The following is a 21,762-nucleotide window of genomic DNA, read 5'->3' as shown; positions in this document are numbered from 1 at the left end:
AATATAAAGTCCCAGGAGGCATGCCATAAAGATAAATAGTAGTACATTTAAAACAAATAGGAGAAAATATTTTATTACTTATGGTGAAACATTTATATTGATTTTAGAAAACAACAGACCAAAAATACATATCAAAATAGTAAGTTTCAAGTTTCAAGTTTATTAGCATTTTATGAATCGCCTATCGAAATATCTAGGCGATGTACACTCTAAAAGCCACAGATAGTGGTTTCACACATAATTTTGACAGGTTAGACATAATACAGACAATTTAAAACAATAAAAAAATTTTTTAGGGAACGACCAGTACAATACATTTGAGGTTAAGGAATAACATGAGTAGGCAGGAAAGAAGGGGAAAGTTACATCATTTTTATCTATTGAAATTTACATAAAAGGGAAAACACAGTGCTGAGCAAGGGGATTTGGAAGGTGTAATATTTGTAGTAAAATGTATAAAAAATTATGTGTGTTATATCATGTGTACACAACTGATGTCACCAATCCACATCTTATATGACAAATAAACCCTACATCCCAAACTAACCAAACTAACTAACCCTATCCATACCCACATCCCCAAAATATTTTATTACTTAACGCATGGTTAAGTTCTGAATCTCATTTGTGGAGAATGCGGGAAAAGCAATTTAAAATGTCTGGACAAATTCCTGGAGGAAAAGTCCTCAAACAGTTGTTAAAGTAGATCTGAAAAAAGCATTGAGATAAGTTAAAGAATGACATGGGGACAAATGTGTCCCTGTCCTCGTGGGATCTCAATATCCCCACCCCGTCCCTACAAATTCTGTCCCTGTTCCTTTCCCATTCCTGCAAGCTCTGGCTTAACTGCACAAGCCTCAAACACATGAGTTTTAAGCGTTTGAGGCATGTGCAGATGAAGACAGAGCTTGAGGAGACAGGAGAGGGATAGAGAAATCTTCGGGGACGGGGACAAATTTGTCCCCGTGCCATTGTCTAGAGTTTTAATTTTATTTATTTAAAAATTTTCTATGTCCTAAGCAGTTTATAATCTTCACGTACACAAAACCAGGATAAAAACAACATCATACATCTTACAAAGAGTAAAACGACATTCAAAACTCAAGACGCCTCAAGTAAGGGATATATCTTATGATTTAAAATACTGCTTTAGCAAATAAATGTGTTTTCAAAGATTTTTTTGAAGGACTTCAGATCTTTATATTGCCTCAAGGAGCCACTCAAAACATTTCATAAATGGGGCCCAGCCACAGAGATCGCTGCCATCCATGTTTTCTTATAGTATACCACATGTGGATGCTCAAGTAATAGCTTCATAGTTGATTGTGAGTGCAATGAACGAGTTGGTAAATACTTCTTTAAAGCTTGCATTAAATACCATGGTGCTTCGCCATGTATTGCATGATATATTACTGTCAAAACCTTATATTCAATACAAAACATGACAGGTAACCAAAGCAGCTGTTTCAACAATGGAGAAATAATGCATTGCAAAATTCCAATTTCGCAAAAACAAGCCTTTAAATTACTATTTGAAAGTCTAATACAGAAAACATTGGCTTAACTCTTGAAAGTATTCTGCCAGGGACTCGCCACTGTTAGCAACAGCATATCGGCCCAGATAGATCTTTGTTTGACCCAGTATGACAAGTCTAATGTTTTAATTAAATATCTGCAAATGCTGTTTGCTTTTCTTTTGAGAACTGGTGGAAAATTTGCAGGTACAGGTATTCATGGACTTTGCATCTACTTGCAGACATTTGAAAATTGCCCCATAAAAGCCTTCCAATTGGAGCCTTTGGGGAGCTGAAGCCACAAATACATTTCATCTTGCCTTTCATTTATATATATATATATTTTTTTAAATCTTTATTGAATTTCCAAATATTGGCAGTGCATTACAGATAATATAACATTAAAAGTTTGAATAAAATGCACCTTAATGTACAAATAAAAAAGAAAATAACCATTTCCCCCCTCTTTCAATAGGTGACAGGTTTAGAGACTAGGACACACTGGCTACATAGTGATAGGTACTGGGGGGTTCTCACCTTTGCAGGGTGTCGCGTATTCTGGCCCAAGCCCTCATGGCGACGTTGCGGGGTGGTCACCTGCCATTGTGGCCAAAGACCCGTGCCTCATACTGGAGACAGAGCTCCACTAGAGACTCTGTCTCCGCTAGGGAGTAGTTGGGCTCCCTTCGCTCCACCATCACACCCGCACGCACTCACAGAAGCTCTCACACACACACTCACACACCCTCTCCCACACTCACCCTGGTGGCCACACACTCTTCCTGGCATGCCCTTCCTCACTACACTATCTCTCACTCCCACAATCACTCACACTGTCTCTCCTGTCCGTCTCCCTTACAATCTCTCTCACTTGCTCTCACACACACACTCACAGAAATACTCTCCAATCACTCGATCCCACTCAGTAATCAATATTAACTACCCTAACCTCCACCAAACTCCAAACACTCTCCTGACTCCTCACTAAACTCCTACTACACCCACAAGGGTCGTACTTCCACGTGGTGGTTTATATATGGGCATGCAGGACGTTGTTGGGGACAGTGTGACATCAGTGGGACATGTGCCAGGACAACTAATAGATAAAGAGCGCTAAACGACTAGCAAGTTGTCTAACGGAACGCGGAGATAAATAGTTGTACGTCCTGTTTGGATGAGTGACATTTTGGTAGGTAAAGTTGGATGCTTCGGTATAGCGCATGTGGGCGTGTTTATGTTGGATGTGTTACGTGCCGATAATCGACCGGCATGGACATCTTTCGATTATCGACACATTTCCCTGGACGTCTTGCGCCGCCGACGCCTAGTGATTTTATACGACTTGTTGATTATGCCCCTCCATGCGTTTTAGCGCGTGCAAAATCTACACGCGCGCTGAACGCTAACGCACTCATTATAAGTCTATGGACGTGTTAGTGTTTAGCGTGGACTAAAATGGCTAACGCGCCTTTGTAAAAGAGGGGGGGTTAATCTCTTTACACCTTTCTATTAGGAATCCAATGTAGGGTTTAGCATGCATTCCCCTATCTGACTACAATCTAAATTCACATACAAAGCAATGAAAGGTAACATAGCTTGCCAATAGCCACGAGGAGTAGGAGCAGAATTTGAACCCTAGTCTTTCTGGTATCTAGTTTTCTGCTCTAACCAATGCACTATCCCTATGCTTATATGTTGCCTTTTGCAATCTAAGGGCTCCTTTTATCAAGGTGCGGTAGGGGGGTTTAACGCGTTAGTTTTTTGGCTTGCCGCGGGGGTTAGTGCGTGATGAAATGTCTGATGCGCTAACCCCCCGTAGCGCGCATTGATAAAAGGAGCCCTAAGTTTACAAGCAACACAAGCAGCAAAAATCAACCATTCCATCTCCAATCTTATGACAATATCAGACAACTTCAAAACATTCAGAAAAGAAATCAAAACCCTGCTTTTCAAAAAATTCATCCAAATATCTTAACCCCTCCTCTTTTACCTCCAGAAGATTCACCTACCTTCAGATAACCTTCCCCCAAATTACCCACCTTAACACCTTCCAATTAAACAAATACCATAAATAGATTGTAACCTACCCTCTCTAACTGAATTCCATATGTATTTTTCATACAGTTCTTCACTGTCAGTTTAATTTCCATCCTATAAGTTCACATAGAATTTTTCTTTTTTCAACCATCTTTATTTTCTCTTCTTTATTAATTTCCAGGTACTTTAGTTAGATTGTGAGCCTTCGGGACAGTAAGGGAATTTTTAAGTACCTTCTTACTTCTCATTTATAATCTTAATGTATATTTTCTTCAAACCGCTTAGAACCTAACGGATGTAGCGGTATATAAGAAATAAATTACATTACATTACATTACATTACAAGGACTGACTGCACGCAGATGTCACCTTAGCTTATCCTATTTTAAACTCTTCATGTGTGGGTGATTTATTTGTAATGAAAGCAAAACTTTTTTCAGAACTTCAGCCAGCTGTGCTCTAGTGTAAAAATAAATCCATGCCTGACATCTAAGAAATTCAAACAAAATTAATTTCTGGATCAACTGCTATTAAACAACCTCATGTCATCCAGGAACATCTGCCAGCAGTTCTGATATTCAGGGTGATCAAAATATTCAAATCCTATTTACAGTAATAAGAGCCATTGTCACCTTTCCTCTCTCCCAGGGCGCTCTTTTCAACGCACTTGGGAACCCTTTTGGACCACTATGACTCCCCTGGCTCGTAGTGCTTGCTTAACTGCTGATACCTAAAACCTTATTTTGTTCCTTTTCTGTATACTTGTGTATTTTGGCTCATTCATGGTGTTGTACGTGGAAGGAGGACAGGGGATGGGGGGCAGGGGGGCTGGTTTGGGGGCTTGGATGGACGGGTATGGTGTTGTAGGTTCTTTGTTATAATTTGAGCTTGTCTTCCCTGTATTTGATGCATCTTGTTGTCTTCCTGTTGAGCTCAATAAAATATATTTGATTATAAGAGCCATTGTCTATCTCTCTGTATTGTCTTAAAAGGTTTCCTATTGGTCAACAGCAAGTGAGAAATGTAGTCAGCAAGATTACTTTTCTACTCTTCGGTTGGGCAAACTAGATGGTCCCCTAAAGTGCCAAGATTCTTGAATTGCGGATTCTCCCATTTTTTGTTTAAGATTCTTGGGATGGCAAAAACCTGTAAACCTGAGAATTAGCTGCTCACTTTTAAGACACAGCGTCATATGCATTTTTAAAAACTTGTTAAATATGTCAGCCCACACATATGAAAAATACTCATAGTATCATTTCCGGGCTGCAGGTGCAGGTTCTTCTTTCTACCAGTGACTAAGTATGTTTGCTGTTTGCTGGCTCTTGATCCACAAATGTAGGCCCTTCCCCTGCATGTGCACAGACAGAATGGCGTATATGAAGGCGGGTGAGGAGGAATGGAAAATTTCCTCTTACAGAGAATGTGAGTGAGGACATAGTGAAAGCCGGCAAAGGGATGGAGCCTGCAGCCTTCTTGTGACCCAGGGGTCTGCAACCTTTAAGACATAAAGAGCCACTTGGACCCGTTTTCGAAAAGAAAAAAAACTTGGAGCCGCAAAACCATTATAAAACAAATCTAACACTGCATATATTGTTTCTTATCTTAATGCTATATACAGGATCATGCAGTTAGCTGTCAATCTGAAGAAAAAAAGGACTTTTTCACTTAACAATGTAAAATATATTTTTGCACATTAATAGCTAATTAAAATATTTAATTTAGCTGGTTAATGGGATTTTTGCTCCTGAACCTCAGTGCACAGTGTCTGCACATCAGGGCTGTAAGACGTCACCTTCATTTTCACACAGGCTTGCAAGCTGTCATCTGTGAGGCGTGATCGATGTTTGTTTTTAATATAGTTCATGTTGGAGAAGACCTGCTCACATACATATGTGGAGCCGAAGATCGACAGCACTTCAAATGCATACTTTTTCATGTTTATATAAGTGTTGGGGATGGCATTCCATGTTTCGAATACAAGTTTGTCCAGTTTGGGAAGGTTTTCAATATCAGTCCATTTATGATTCTGAGCCATAATGGCCTTCTGATGGGCAACATCCTCAAGAGTAGCGGTCAAGCATTTGAACTTGGACACCCATAGATCTTTGTCGGCTATATCGGCCAATTCCATCTCAAGATCAGGTTGACTTACACCTGTAAATGCAGTCATATTCAATAAGGATGGATCTATCTCCAGGGGAGTGACAGGGAAGGATAATGTGGTTTTTTCCTCTCTGAACTCACAGAATCGTTTCCCAAATGAACTTTGCAGTGCGGTGATTGCAGACTTGAAATATTCCAAACTGATTGTATCATGACTTTGTTTGAACTCTCTCAAAGAGGGAAAGTGAGACAGTGTGCCTCTCTGTAAATCTTTGATAAACACTGTCAACTTGCGCTCGAATGCCAAAACCTCCTCCAGCATATGCAGGGCTGTACCTCCTTTCCCCTGAAGGGTTGTATTTAGCGTGTTTAGATGTGCTGTCATGTCTACCATAAAATGTAATTTTTCCAGCCACTCTGGCTGTTCCAGCTCAGCAAAGGTGAGCTCTTTGCTGTCCAGGAAGGTTTTTACTTCTTCCAAACATGTGACAAAGCGTTTTAGCACCTCGCCTCTGGAAAGCCACCGGACCTTGTTGTGGAGCAGGAGGTCAGAATATTTGCTTTCAACCTCATCCAATAACAAACGGAACTGGCGGTGGTTTAAACCCTTTGCCATTATCTTATTTACAATCTGAATGACCACATCCATCACTTTTGTGCATTCCGGCGGAAATGTTTGAGCACACAATGCCTCTTGGTGCAGGATGCAATGAAATGACAGCAGCCTTCTACCCAACGTCTTCTGCAGTAGAGCCACAAAGCCCTTCTGTGCTCCTCTCATGCTCGGTGCCCCATCAGTAGCTACTGAGACCAGGTGGTTAGTGTTTATTTTTTTAGCAGTTAAAAAGTCCAGGACAGCCTTACAGATATCCTCACCCCTTGTTTGGTCTTTTAGTGGTATCAGTTCAATCAGTTCTTCCTGTGGCCCAAAAGAGTTCACATATCGGCAGAACAGCGCTATTTGTTCAATATCACCAATATCTTTGGACTCATCACAGGCAATGGAGTATGCCATAACTGAATTAATGTCTTGAATTTGCTGTTTGCTAATGTTTTCTGCCATTTTTAGGGTTCTGTCTTTGACAGTCTTCGCAGAGAGTGGCATGTTTTTGATTTTCTGCACAATTTCATTTTTGTTTTTAACGTCCATGTATAGATGTTCCGAAATATTAATGAATGCTTCTTTTATATACTCTCCATCGGTGAAGGGCTTCCCGTGCTTGACTATTTCCTGAGCGGCCACAAAACTAGCATATGTTGTGGTATTTGCAGACTTCACCCACTTCTTGAAATTATTTTTGCTCATATTAACCTTCCTGATAAGTTCTGCAACAGCTTTTCGTCTCTCATCTCCATCTGTATATTTTTCAGCAAAGGCTATGTGTTTATTCTGGAAATGTCTTGCAACATTGGACTTTTTGTGGTTTGCTAATTTCTCACCACATATTAAGCATACTGGTAAACCAGTCTCGTCAGTAGAGAATGCAAATGATTCTGTCCACGTATCATTAAACACTCTGTTTTCTTCAGAAATTTTTCTTTTCTTGCCTTTATCCATGGATGGCCTACTAGGGGGGTTGAAAACAGCAACGTAAGTAGAAATCACAGGGCCCCATACCAAAATTTGCTATGCCCACTTCCCCTTCCTTTACCTGCAACCTTTGTGAAAATTGTTCGGCGTTTCTGCCGCAATACCACTGTACTGCTAAAAATCACAGATCACCACCATTACTGGGCCAATAAGCCCCCCATATAATGTGCCAGTAGCCACAGGCCCCCCTATAATATGCCAGTAGCCAATAGGAGCCCCCACAATATGCTAGTAGCCATAGCTCCCCCCTACATTGTGCTAGGAGTCATAGTCCCCCCTATAATGTGCCAGAGTCCAGGCCCCCCATATAATTAGCCATTGGTGTTAAAGAAAAGAAAAGAGGAAAAAAAAAGGGTGACTTACCTCCTGAGAGCGAATCACGCGCCTTCCTTCAGCCCGGTCTTTCTCTTTACGGCAGGCCCGGCAGCGCAGCGGCAGTCTGGCGGCCTCTCTGATAGGCTGCCGGCCAGCGGCAGCACACACGTCATCCTCCGCGGCGAGCAGCCTGACAGGTAAGGCAGCGCCTCCCATTCTTCAGGAGCGTGCCGCAGCCACTGAAAGACTCCGGCCCGCGTGACACACTACCGGAGCCGCGGCAAAGGTGAAAAAGAGCCGCATGCGGCTCTGGAGCCGCAGGTTGCCAACCCCCGTTGTGACCCCTACATATGGTGGTGCCCTCCTGCTCACACTCTGCTGTGAGTTTCTCTGCTCCACTGCTAGGATCCATCTTTGATCTCCCTCGTATTTAACGCTTTTCTCACTCTCCGCTCAGGCATTCCCCCTTTAGAGCCTTCACGCATATACTTTTGCCCCCTTCTCAACAACATAATTATAACATGCCTCACTTCCTCTCCCCCCTCTGGCAGTGCAGAGTACAGAGAGCTGCTGCACGCCTTCCTCTTCCAATCCATTTGGTAGATGGCAGGGAAACTTCTAACAGTACAGCTTTCTTTATACCATGCTTCAGATGTTCGATTTCTTAAACTGCTACTCAACTCTGGAAGAGAAGACTCGGTAGGCAATTCATCTGATGGTTTGCTTTGTGTCACAATTTGCAGGTATTGCTGAAATATGATAGTATTGTATATTTATTTCTTTATTTAATTTTATGTTATATAGCATATGTTTGGTTTTATATTTATGTATGTACAGCTAGGTTAATAGGCAGAATATAAACTAATACTGTATACTAAACCAGTGGTTCCCAAACTTGGTCCTGAAGGCACCCTAGCCAGTGAGGTTTTCAGAATATTCATCACCAAAAATTGTCAGGATTTCAGTATAATATTCAGCTTGGAGAAAAGACAACAAAGGGGGAAACATGATTGACATTTATAAAATCATAAGTGGAGGAACTGAAAGAAATGTCGGTGAATCTGGAAGATGTACTGAGCCAAATCGACAAGTTAAAAAGTGATAAATCGCCAGGACCGGATGGTATACATCCCAGGGTACTAAAAGAACTCAAACATGAAATTGCTGACCTGCTGTTAGTGATCTGTAACCTGCCACTAAAATTGTCTGTAGCACCTGAAGATTGGAGGGTGGCCAATGTTACGCTGATTTTTAAAATGGGCTCCAGGGGAGATCCAGGAATTTACAGACCCGTAAGCCTCACTTCAGTGCCAGGCAAAATGGTGGAAATGATTCTAAAAAATAAAATTGTGGAACACATAGACAAACATATTTAATGAGACAGAATCAGCATGGGTTCAGCCAAGGGAGATCTTGCCTCACAAATTTGCTTGATTTCTTTGAAGGTGTGAATAAACATGTGGATAAAGTTGAGCCGGTTATAGTGTATCTAGATTTTCAGGAAGCTTTTGATAAAGTTCCTTATGAGAGGCTCCTGAGATAATTAAAGTGTCATGGGATAGGTGGCAAAATTCAGTTGTGGATTAGGAATTGGTTTTCGGATAGAAAACAGAGGGTAGGGTTAAATGGTCATTTTTCTCAATGGAGGAGAGTAAACAGTGGAGTGCCACAGAGGTCTCTACTAGGATCGGTGCTATTTAACTTATTTATAAATGATCTGGAAACTGGAATGACGAGTGAGGTGATTAAATTTGCAGATGACACTAAACTGTCAAAGTTGTTAAAACGCATGCGGATTGTGAAAAATTGCAGTCAGACCTTAGAAAATTGGAAGACTGGGCATCCAAATGGCAGATGAAATTGAATGTGGACAAATGCAAAGTGATGCACATTGGGAAGAATAACCTGAATCACAGTTACCAGATGCTAGCACCCAAGTAAAGGATCTGGGAATCATTGTAGACAATACGATGAAACCTCCCACCCAATGTGTGGCGGCGGCCAAAAAAGCAATCAGGATGCTGGGAATTATTACAAAAGGGATGGTTAACAAGCCTAAGAATGTCATAATGCCCCTGTATCACTCCATGGTGCGACCTCATCTGGAGTATTGCATTCAATTCTGGTCACCTTATCTCAAGAAAGATATAATGGCACTAGAAAAGGTTCAAATAAGAGCGACCAAAATGGTAAAGGGGATTGAACGCCTCTCGTATGAGGAAAGACTAAAACGGTTATTACTCTTCAATTTGGAAAAGAGATGGCTGAGGGGAGATATGATTGAAGACTACAAAATCCTGAGTGGAGTAGAATGGGTATAAATGGATTGATTTTTCACTCCATCAAAAATTACAAAGACTAGGGGACACTCGATGAAGTTACAGGGAAATACTTTTAAAACCAATAAGAGGAAATTTTTTTCACTCAGAGAATAGTTAAGCTCTGGAACGTGTTGCCAGAGGATGTGGTAAGAGCAGATTGTGTGGCTGATTTTAAGAAAGGTTTAAACAAGTTCTTAGAGGAAAAGTCCATAATCTGTTTTGAGAAAGACACGAGGAAGCCACTGCTTGCCCTGTATTGGTAGCATGGAATATTGCTACACCTTGGGTTTTGGCCAGGTACTAGTGACCTGAATTGTCCACCGTGAGAACGGGCTACTGGGCTTGATGGACCATTGGTCTGACCCAGTAAGGCTAGTCTTATGTTCTTATGGGGTGGAATAGTAGGGAACAGTTCTTTACCTTTCAAATTTTAAAATAAAAGAGCATTCCATGATGCTTATGATTATCATATCAAAAACAAATCATAGTGGGTTTTTTTGGTCCAGATAATTCATAATTAATCTGTGGAATTTGTTGCCAGAGGATGTGATCAAGGCAATTAACAATGGGGTTTAAGAAAGGTTTAGACAAATTCCTGGAGCAAATATGTTTACGTTTATTAAAATTTGATATACTGCCATAGCATACAACTGTTCACAGCAGTTTACAATAAAAAATACATCATATAAATAGAAAAGAACACCATTAGTCTAAGAACAGACCTTTCTAAATTCAGAAATACGTTATAATACAATTTTATATTGCTGTGTCTCCAGGCCAATCCCTGAATATCGCCCGGAAAAGATCAGTAAATATGAATTTCTTGTCCGAATGCTAAATTAAACAAATACATTTTCAGATTATTTTTTTTAAGCATTTAAATTCAATTCCAAACGAATGTGACTTGGTAGCTTATTCCATAAACTTGGCGCTAAATAGAAAAACAAACCTTTTGATTGGATGAATGCCCACTTTGTTCTTCTAACTGATGGTAGGTATTACCAGCCTATTATCCTGTAATGATCTCAGCGTTCTCAGTGGAGAGTACGGGATAGTAAGAGAATTTAAATAACTTGGTCGCTGCAAATGCAGCGACTTGTGTGCCAAAATCAAAGTTTTGAATTTAATTCTGTATGGTACTGGCAACTAATGATAAGAAAGAAATAATGGCGTTACATGATCATATTTACTTTTATGACCCAAAAGTTTTAAAGCCATGTTAAATAACCTTTGAAGTCGCCTAATATTAAACTTTGACAATCCAGCATACCCATCTACAATACATAACACTCAAACATGTACACAGACCCCTGTGCACATAGATAATTCTGCTAGACAGTGAAGGAGCTGAAAGAGAGAAGACGAAGAGGAGGGAATGATGGTAAAACGACAAAATCAAAGATTCATCAATTTCCTTGAATGGTCAAGTCTTCCCGATTACAGATTCAATAAAAATTCTGGGAGTAACCCTGGACCGCTCTCTCATCCTTGAAGCTCACACTGACTTACTGGTCAGAAAAGGCTTCTCAACATTGTGGAAATGAAGAACTATCAGAAAGTACTTCGATGCTGTCTCATTCCGCTTACTGGTGCAATCCTCCATTCTAAGCTCACTCGACTACTGTAACATCATCTACCTGGGGTCCTTCAAAAAAATCACTCAAACTCTGAATCATCCAAAACTCAGCAATCAGATTGATTTTTGGGTTAAAAAACTGGGAACACCTAACTCCCTACCAGTGGCGTACCTAGGGTATGTGGCACCCGGGGCCCATCATTTTTTGACCCCCCCCACCCACCCTCCATGTAAAAAATATTTTTTTGTCATAGCCATGAAATGGTATAAATGGTCAGAATAGAAACAGGGAGTGAAAATATTCTTTTATTGAACCTCATATATGTAACCATTATTCCAAACATAACATAACATAAATTATGTCTGAATTGTCATGACATCAGAAGTACGTATGGAGTAGTTGCAGGTGATGCTTGGGACAGTTCTGATTGTGTTAGTTCGGTTTTATGTGTTTTTTGAATAGAAGGGTTTTTATTTCTTTTTTGAAGGTTTTGTAGTCTATGGTCGAGGTCAATAGGTTGTAGAGTTGGGGGTCGAGTGTTAGGAGGTTGTCGAACAGTTTTTTTCTTTTGACGTTTTTGGATGGAGGGTGTGTGAATGGTGTGCAAGTTCTCCTATGTCTGGTTGAGGTGGATTTAATTATTTAGCTGAAGAAATTAGTTACCCCCCCCATTCCACACACATTAATTCTCTTCCATTTTTGTTCCCATTATAAAAAACACTGATAAGTTCCCAGAAAAAAAATACATTAAAATAAGAAGTGAAACCAAAGGCCCCTACAGATGAGAACATAACATAAGAATAGCCTAACTGGGTCAGACCAATGGTCCATCATGCCCAGTAGCCCATTCTCATGGTAGCCAATCCAGGTCACTAGTACCTGGTCAAAACCCAAAGACTAGCAACATTCCATGCTACCGATCCAGGGCAAGCAGACACTTCCCCATGTCTTAATAACAGACTATGGACTTTTCCTCCAGGAATTTGTCCAAATCTTTCTTAAAACCAGCTAAGCTATCTGCTTTTACCATAACTTCTGGCCACTTCATTTTTAAGCTTAGATCTTTCCTTCCAAACAGAGACCTTGCTAGATGTCAAATACAACACAAGGGAACTTCACACAGACTTAGCTGTGCAGGAAATGTGAATCTCCTCATACACTCTTCCTCTCAACACATTGACACACTGCCACCACCACCACTACTAGGAACACCTCACTGGGTAGGCCAGCAATGCTTATAAACTTTATAAAACACATTATTATATTTTTTTTATAAAGCACATATTTTAACTGAACGCTCTGACATCCTCAGCCTTTCCATTCACAAAAATAGAAGGAAGAAAAGTTCCCATTTCCTGCTGTCTCATGTCCCCGGCCTATACAATATTTTTCTTCTGCAGACCCTTCAAAAGTCTGACCAAATCCTCATTTCACTTGCATTATAAAGTACTGAGGATGCCATCTCTCCCCAATCCCAGGTCCTAAAGTCTGAGACAGTAGCGCAAACTGCCCGATTCAGGAAGAAAAATTTCGATTCAGCCTATTTAATTGGTTTTTCGATTCGATTTTTCTGCCCAGTTGGGTGATTTTTTTCTCCTAACCACACTGGCGCTGTGGTGTAAATAAAATAAAGAAACAAAAAGGACTTTTCCTCTCTCTGTTAAATCCTAGCTCACGTTTGCGGTCTAATACCAGCTCTGGCAGGATACACATTTCAAATCTGACATATTGTGATCACAAAACAGAAAATAAAATTAATTTTTCTACCTTTTGTTGTCTGGTTATTTTTCAAATCTTGTTGGTCCCAGGCTCTGGTTGTCTTCTGATAATTTGCTTGCCAGGGTCTCCTTCTTTCTTCATGCTAACCATCCATCTGTCATCTCTGTCCTCCCTTTCCATTTCCCTTCCCTCCCCAGGAAGTCTGGTATCTTTCCTTTTTTTCATCTCCCTCCACAGATCCACCTTTTCTTAACTACCCTTTCATCCGGCATCTCTCCCTCCTTCCCCACCACCCCAGGGCCCACCATCTCTCCCTTTCTTTTCCCAATTACCCTCCTATCCAGTATCTCTATCCCTCCTCCAAACCATCCCTTGTGTCCAATTTCTCTCCCTTTCTGTTCCTTCCCTCCCTAAATCCCATGGTCCATCATCTCTCTCCCTCTCCTCTATTTTCAGACCCATTATTTCTTCCCCCCCCAAAGTCTGGCATATGCACATCTCTTTGAACACCCCCTTCCCTCTGTGTACTTCTACACCAGGGTCCCCCCCAAAGGCCTGTCCCCCCCTTTGAAGGCCTGCACCCCCCCTTGAAGGCCTGCACCCCCCCGAAGACCTGCACCCCCTTGAAGGCCTGTCCCCCCTTCAAGGCCTGTCCCACCCCCTTGTAGGCCTGTCCCCCCTTGAAGGCCTGCCTGCCTGTCCCCCCCGAAAGCCTGTCTCCCCCCATGATGGCATGTCCCCCCCCCTTTAAGGCCTGCACCCCCCTTGAAGACCTGCACCTCCCGAAGGCTGCACCCCCCCAGAAGGCCTGCACCTCCCCGAAGGCTGCACCCCCCCAGAAGGCCTGCACCCCCTCCGAAGGCCTGCACCACTTGAAGGCCTGTCCCCCCCTTGAAGGCCTGTCCACCCCCTGTCCCCCCCCTTGAAGGCCTGCCTGCCTGTCCCCCCTGAAAGCCTGTCTCCCCCCATGAAGGCTTGTCCCCCCCCCCCTTTAAGGCCTGCATATCCCCTTGAAGGCCTGCCTGCCCGCCCCACCCCGAAGGACCGCTCGCCCCCCCTCCCACCCCCCATCCAGACGTCCGGTTCTTCCCCTCTGGCCTCCCCGCACCATTTAGAGTAGAAGCAGGCTGCAGCAAGATCGCGATGTCAGCGATCTTGAGCTGCTTGTGCTGTCCTCCGCTGCGGACCCGCCCCCCTCCTCTGACGTCAGTGGAGGGGGGTGGGACCGCGGCGGAGGACAGCATGAAGCAGCGCAAGATTGCTGACATTGCGATCTTGCTGCAGTTTGCTTCGGTACTCTTAATGGTGCGGGGAGGCCAGAGAGGAAGAACCAGATGTCGGGGGAGAGGGGGAAACGGACGCCGGAGCACCCCCTCAGGGCTCGCACCTGGGCGGACTGCCCCTCCCGCTCCCCCCTTGGTACACCACTGCTCCCTACTACCAAAAACTCCACTGGCTACCCCTCGAAGCGAGAGTAGTGTTCAAATTTGCCTGTCTCTGTTTCAAATCCATTCTTGGTTCGCCCCCATGTACTTGGTTCCCCACTTCAACCTTGAACGTCCATCCAGACCCACACGCAGAGTCCATCTATTCAACCACCCAATACTAAAGGCCTGCCGTTACAAAAGATACCTGAACAGAACACTTGTCTTCCAAGCAGGCCAACTGAACGATTGGTTGGGTTACATTATCACGCATTTCTCTTCCTACCTAAGTTTCAGAAAACTTATAAAAATAAACTTGTTTAACCAATTCATAACCAAGTCCTCTTAAGCCTTACCTCTCCATCTCTAACCGAATTGTTCCCAGGATCTCTCATGCCTCACTTTTCCATCATGCTCTCCTGTATTTTGATGATCTTATATTGTACCTATATTCGCTGATTGTCCAGCTCTTCTTTGTTGTAAACCGCCTCAAACTACCACGGCTTTGACGGTATATAAGAATAAAATTATTATTATTAAAAGGGAGACATTTATTTGAACTGTTGAATCCTATTCCTGATGCCATTCTTCAAATATATTGTAAGGAAATCTCACAAGTATCCTTTTTGGCTTCCCTGAAAATCAGACCTGCTGATTAGCACCCAAGGATTGCAGTTTCCCCCTTTACTCTTGCATTGCATCTAAATCGACTTTAAATATGTTTTCAAACCCCAGGTGAGAGGCCTTTTTCTTACAGAATCCTCGATTCGTTCATTCATTGGATTGCCCTCTAATTTTTCCAGTTCTCTGCTATCCTGCTTCAAGAATGGAAGGAAGTGTGGCATAAACATAATGAACATGTTGGACAGGGCTTACATTATTTCTTCCTCTTCACAAGATTCTTTGTTTAATGCATGCAGGCACATACCAGCCTTTGAGATGGCACACTATCAAATGCCTTTGCAACATTCAAATTAATTTCCTATGTCTACATTTTTTGTTTTTTTCCTCAAAGAAAACCATTAAGCTTGGTTTCACAAGACATAATTAACCAAAGACCGCTGGTTATAGCTTGTGCATCTAGGCAACCAATATTCTGTTTGTTTATAGGGCAGTGATAGTGAAACTCTGACATGAGTGCTTAAAATTGATCAGTTCTGCTTACACTGAAGTAGGGTTACCAAACATCCAGATTTACCCGGACATATCCTCTTTTTAGAGGGCATGTCTAGGTGTCCAGAAGGCTTTTCGAAACCCGGCACTTTGTCCGGGTTTTCAAAAGCTTCTTCTTTGGGACCGTGTTTTCTTCTTTCTCCATGCTCACCATCCATCTTCCATCTCTGTACCTTCCCTTCCATTGCCATATCCAACATTTCTGCTTCTTTCCCACTATCTATCTATCTGTCTCTCTCTCTCTCTCAATCTCTCTCTTTCTTTCTTTCTTTCTCTGCCTTGTGCCCTGGGTCAAAATGCAGCATCTTCACCTTCCTCTCCTCCATTATCATGTGCAACATTTCTTTCTCTCTCCTCATGCACCATCTCTCCCTGCCCTCCACCCTATGTTCAACATTTCTCCTCTCTTCTTCATGCATGTCTCCCTCCCCTTCACAATATGCAGGATTTCTCCCTCTCACCCCTTTCTATCTTTTTTGTTGCATCTCACTTCCTCTCCTCCAACCCATGTCCAACAATTCTTCCTCTCTTCCTCCATGTGCAGTGGCTTTCCATCCCTCCAAAACAGCGCAGACACGAAAATTGGCCTTTATTATCGTCCCCCAGGACAGGCGGAGGAAACTGACTCAGAAATGATAGAGGAAATCAAACAAGAAAGCAAAACGGGCAATATAATAATATTGGGAGACTTCAATTTCCCGAGGATAGACTGGAAACTAGGAACCTCCAACTGCGGCAAGGAGGCCAAGTTCTTGGAGGTGCTAGGGGATTGCTTCCTGGAACAATTGGTAAAGGAGCCGACAAGAGACAACGCCACCCTGGACTTGGTACTAAATGGCCTCACGGGACCGACAAAAGAAGTAGAAGTTACGGTACCGCTGGGGACGAGCGATCACAATGTGATCAACTTTAAGCTTGACATCGGGAATAGAAAACGTGCCAAAACCTTAACCAAAACCTTTAATTTTAAAAAGGGCAAATACGATCGCATGAGAGCCATGGTGAAACAACGACTCAAGAAAAAGGTGGACAAACTTGAAACGGTAGACCAGGCATGGTCCCTACTGAAAAATACTATCTCAGAAGCACAAAATCTCCACATTCCAAGGATCTCCAAAGAGGGGAGAACAAAAGGTAAGGGAGAACCGGCATGGCTTACCAGACAGGTGAGGGTAGCCATAAAAGAAAAGAAGGACTCTTTCAAAAAATGGAAACACATGAAAACAACCGAAGCATGGAAAATACATAAAGATGATCAAAAGAAATGTCACAAGGCGGTGAGGGATGCCAAAAAGGACTATGAGGAAAAAATAGCGCAAGAAGCCAAAAACTTCAAACCCTTCTTTAGATACGTGAAAGGGAAAAAACCCGCAAAAGAGGCGGTGGGACCCCTGGACGACCAGGGAAGGAAAGGGTACATCAAGGAAGATAAACAAATTGCTGACAAACTAAATTCCTTCTTTGCGTCCGTCTTTACGGAGGAGGATACCGCTAAAATACCAGAAGCAGTGAAAGTGTTTAGTGGAGTAATAGAAGACAGCCTCACCACAGTTGAAGTGGAGTTGGACCAGATATACTACCAGATCGACAAACTTAAAAGTGACAAATCCCCTGGACCGGATGGAATTCACCCGAGAGTTTTAAAGGAATTGAAGGTTGAAATCGGAGAGCTACTGCAGAAACTTGCCAATCTGACAATCAGAACTGGACAGATACCAGAAGACTGGAAGATAGCGAATGTCACGCCAATTTTCAAAAAAGGATCGAGAGGGGAACCGGGCAACTACAGACCTGTGAGTCTTACGTCTGTCCCTGGAAAGATGGTTGAAGCACTGATCAAGGATAGCATAGTCCGGCACCTAGATACACACGACTTGATGAAACCCAGTCAACATGGGTTCAGGAAAGGGAAATCATGTTTGACGAATTTACTTCAATTTTTCGAGACCGTGAACAAGCAAATTGATAGTGGAATGCCGGTGGACATAATATATTTGGACTTCCAGAAAGCATTCGACAAAGTTCCACATGAAAGGCTTCTCAGGAAACTACAAAGCCATGGAATAGAGGGAGATATACAAAGGTGGATAGGCAAATGGTTGGAAAACAGAAAGCAGAGAGTGGGCATAAATGGAAAGTTCTCAGACTGGGAGAAAGTGACTAGTGGTGTGCCCCAGGGCTCCGTGCTTGGGCCGATCCTATTTAATATTTATATCAATGACCTGGAAGACGGAATATCCAGTGAGATCATTAAGTTTGCAGACGACACAAAACTATGCCGGGCAATCAGATCGCAGGAGGATAGCGAGGAACTCCAGAGCGACTTGTATCAGTTAGAGAAATGGGCAGATCAATGGCAGATGAAGTTCAACGTGGAGAAATGCAAAGTAATGCATTTAGGTAGTAAGAATAAGGAATACGAGTATAGAATGTCAGGCGCAACTCTGGGTAAGAGCGAACAAGAAAAGGACCTGGGTGTACTGATAGATAGGACCCTGAAGCCGTCGGCACAATGCGCGGCAGCGGCAAAGAAAGCAAACAGAATGTTAGGCATGATAAAGAAAGGAATCACGAGTAGATCGGAGAAAGTCATAATACCGCTTTATAGAGCAATGGTCAGACCACACTTGGAATACTGTGTCCAACATTGGTCTCCCAACCTAAAGAAGGATATAAAACTGTTAGAGAGGGTGCAGAGACGAGCAACGAAGTTAATAAGAGGTATGGAGAACTTGGAATATGAGGAACGACTCAAGAAACTAGGACTGTTCTCCCTTGAGAAGAGAAGGCTGCGAGGGGACATGATCGAGACGTTCAAAATGCTGAAAGGCATCGATAAAATAGAGCAGGAAAATAAATTATTTACATTGTCCAACACGACACGGACAAGAGGACATGGTTTGAAGCTAAGGGGGGACAAGTCCAGGACAAATGTCAGGAAGTTCTGTTTTACGCAGCGAGTGGTAGACGCCTGGAATGCTCTCCCAAAGGAGGTTATCAAGGAATCCACTGTGCTGGGATTCAAAGGCAAATTAGATGCACATCTCCTTATGAGAGGCATAGAGGGATATGGGTGACTAAAACTACATCAGGTGTATACCTGACTGGGCCTCCGCGTGTGCGGATCGCCGGACTTGATGGACCATGGGTCTGATCCGGAGATGGCAGTTCTTATGTTCTTATGTTATGTTCTATCCCCTTGTGTAGCAGTTTTCCATCCCTTCCTCCCATCCCCTGTGCAGCAATGCCTGACTGACCCCCCTCCCCCCCTGAGATCTGCTTCACTGCCTTCCCTGCCGGGGCCTTCCCTCTGCTGCTGTGTCACTGATTACATCATCAGTGATGCGGCGGCACAGGCAGTGAAGCAGCCTGTTCAGTGCTGCTGCCGCCGCTGTTTGGAATTGAAGTATGCCGGCCTCGCGGTGGGAGGGTTGGCGGGGTTCTGCTGTGCGGGATGGGAGTGAGAGATGGAAAGATGCTGCACAGGGGGATGGGTTGGCGGGGTCATTTGGGTTCTGCTGCATGTGGGGATGGGAGGAAGAGATGGAAAGATACTGCACAGGGTGATGGGGTGGCGGGGTCATTGGTGTTCCGCTGCATGTGGGGGATGGGAGGGAGGGATGGACAGGTGCTGCCCAGGGGGATGGGTTGGTAATCGGGGTTCTGCAAGCTCAGGGCTCCCACTGATTCTGCATTATGGTAAGTTATATAATTTCTATCACGATATTATAAGTTAATAAGAAATGTAATGTAAATTGTGTATAAAACTGCTCTACGAACTTTTTATTTATTTATTCAATTTTCTATACCGTTCTCCCAGGGAAGCTCGTAATGGTTTACATGCATTTATTCAGGTACTCAAGCAGTTTTCCCTCTCTGTCCCAGTGGGCTCACAATCTATCTAAAGTACCTGCCCCAAATTCTACCCCCCCCCCACCTCCTTAAAGGGTCCGTGGAAAAATTTGCTTCTATAAAAGTGGTCTTGGTGTCAAAAGGTTTGGGGACCATTAATTCAGAGGACTTGGGAGTTTTGTGTTATTATGCATGGTTGGTCCTTATCTGAAGATATACACAGTAGCCTCTAAAACTATTGCCTCAGAAGTTACTTAAGAGCAGTGAGGTGCTCACGCAAGGATAGAATGACCAGGTTACCCATTCTAGAAGGGAGACTTTCTGGCCAGTCCTGGTTTTAAAATTACATCCCAATGCAGCGTAGTATTTGTAGTCTGTGATTCTATCCATTTAAATCGGTGCTGCAGGTCCCATAATACACCAGGATGAGGTAGGCAGAAATCCAGGACTGGTCAAAAAGTCTCCCTTCTGGAATGGGTAAACTGGTCACCCTACCAAGGGACCTATAGGAGGGTGAGATTCAGAAGTATATCAAGTATTTTAACTATCTGTGCTTCTGATTTTTCCTTTTATGAACTGTAAATACTTATTTGTGATTACCCACATGTCAAACTTTGCCTTTTAATCTTATAATTCCCTCCAGTTTAGGCCTTGAGCTCTGTCTTCTACTATCTACTAGGACTGTTTATTTTACCTTTTGGTGCAGTGGTTTGCTTGTTGTTGGGTTTTTCATTTTTTCTTTTTTTTGGGGGGGGGGATGGGTGGGGGGAGGGTTCCTTTATCTCTATTTAAAGCATCAGTCACTCCTACAAATATATTTTGTGTAGGATCTCTGAAGCTATCTCATGGGCAGATTGCCCTATAGGACATTCAGACATGCCCAGGTTGGCCAAGTGCTGTCAGGAATCAGGACTTGGGAGTAGAGAGTTGCGCGGGGACAGAAATCCCACCCATACCCGTCAGGATCCTCTCCGTCGCCACACATCCCCGCAAGGAATTACCTCCATTCCCTCCCGTTTCCATAAAAAGCAGCAATTACTTCTGACATGATCATTAATTCCACAGTTTCTTTTGTGTTTGCGCTGCTGTTTTCCTTGTGAAATCTCTTAGGTGGAACCCTTTTTTTGTTTTCTGTTCAGGTAATTAACTTATAAACCCCCTCTTTTATTAAGACTGACATGTCCATTATATTATATGGATGAACCCTGCTTCCAAAGCCTTCCATCCCCGTGGGAGTCCCGTTGGCTAGAGGGAGTCCCCGTGGGAGTCCCGTGAGCCAGAGGGGGGTCCCCATGAGAGTCCCGTGAGCTAGGGGTGATTCCCGCGGGACCCCCGCGATCCCCGTTCCCATGCAGACCTCTACTTGGGAGCACATAAATGCTGCTTATTTTTATTACAATTCAAAAATTATTAATAGGATGTATTCTTTCTCCAAGCAACACAAAAAGAAATAACTCAGAAGAAAAACATTAGGGTGAAATCAACAATTTCATCCTATTGAAGCAAATGTAACATCTTCCTTAGACCACAAAAATATAGAGAGGGGAGTTTTGCAGCAAGAAAGAAAATGAAGAAGACTATTTAAACATCATATTATGAGTATATAGGAAAGGTGGGGAAGGAACGGATTGGGTGGGGGTGGAGAAGAGGGTGTGGCAGGGGCTCCTGTCACCCTCACTATGCCACTGGGTAGTAAATCTTTCTTCTGCATATTCATTAGGGATATCCTGAAAATCTGACAAGCTGCTGGTTATCTCCCAGAACAAATTGAGAACTAGTGCTGTAGACTAGCCTGCAGGGATCCTTGTAGCCACTGGTCACAGTGAGGCAATAGCAGGGAATGAAGGGGAGATAGATGGGCTGGTATTAAAAAAATAAATAAAAAAAATTCTCCTAGACCAGTACAATCTGCCCCTAGACTACTCTCACCCCTAATGAAAGGCTAGCTATATACATTTTAAGGAAGAAACATTTGAATGTACTTTAGTGTTCTTTCAAATTGGCGTAACCAACTGTGGTTTAGGAATAAGGGAACAATAACGCCGGGAAAGCAAAGCCACTGAAAAAGAAGTATCCAGATCAAAGTGAAGAACACAGTAGCTCCCTTTCCTATGCTGCACATTTTTTGGAGGAAAC

Source organism: Geotrypetes seraphini, chromosome 1, assembly GCF_902459505.1.
Source record: "Geotrypetes seraphini chromosome 1, aGeoSer1.1, whole genome shotgun sequence".
Lineage (NCBI taxonomy): Eukaryota > Metazoa > Chordata > Amphibia > Gymnophiona > Dermophiidae > Geotrypetes > Geotrypetes seraphini.
The sequence above is the reverse complement of the archived record's forward strand: the minus strand, read 5'-3'. Positions refer to the sequence as shown.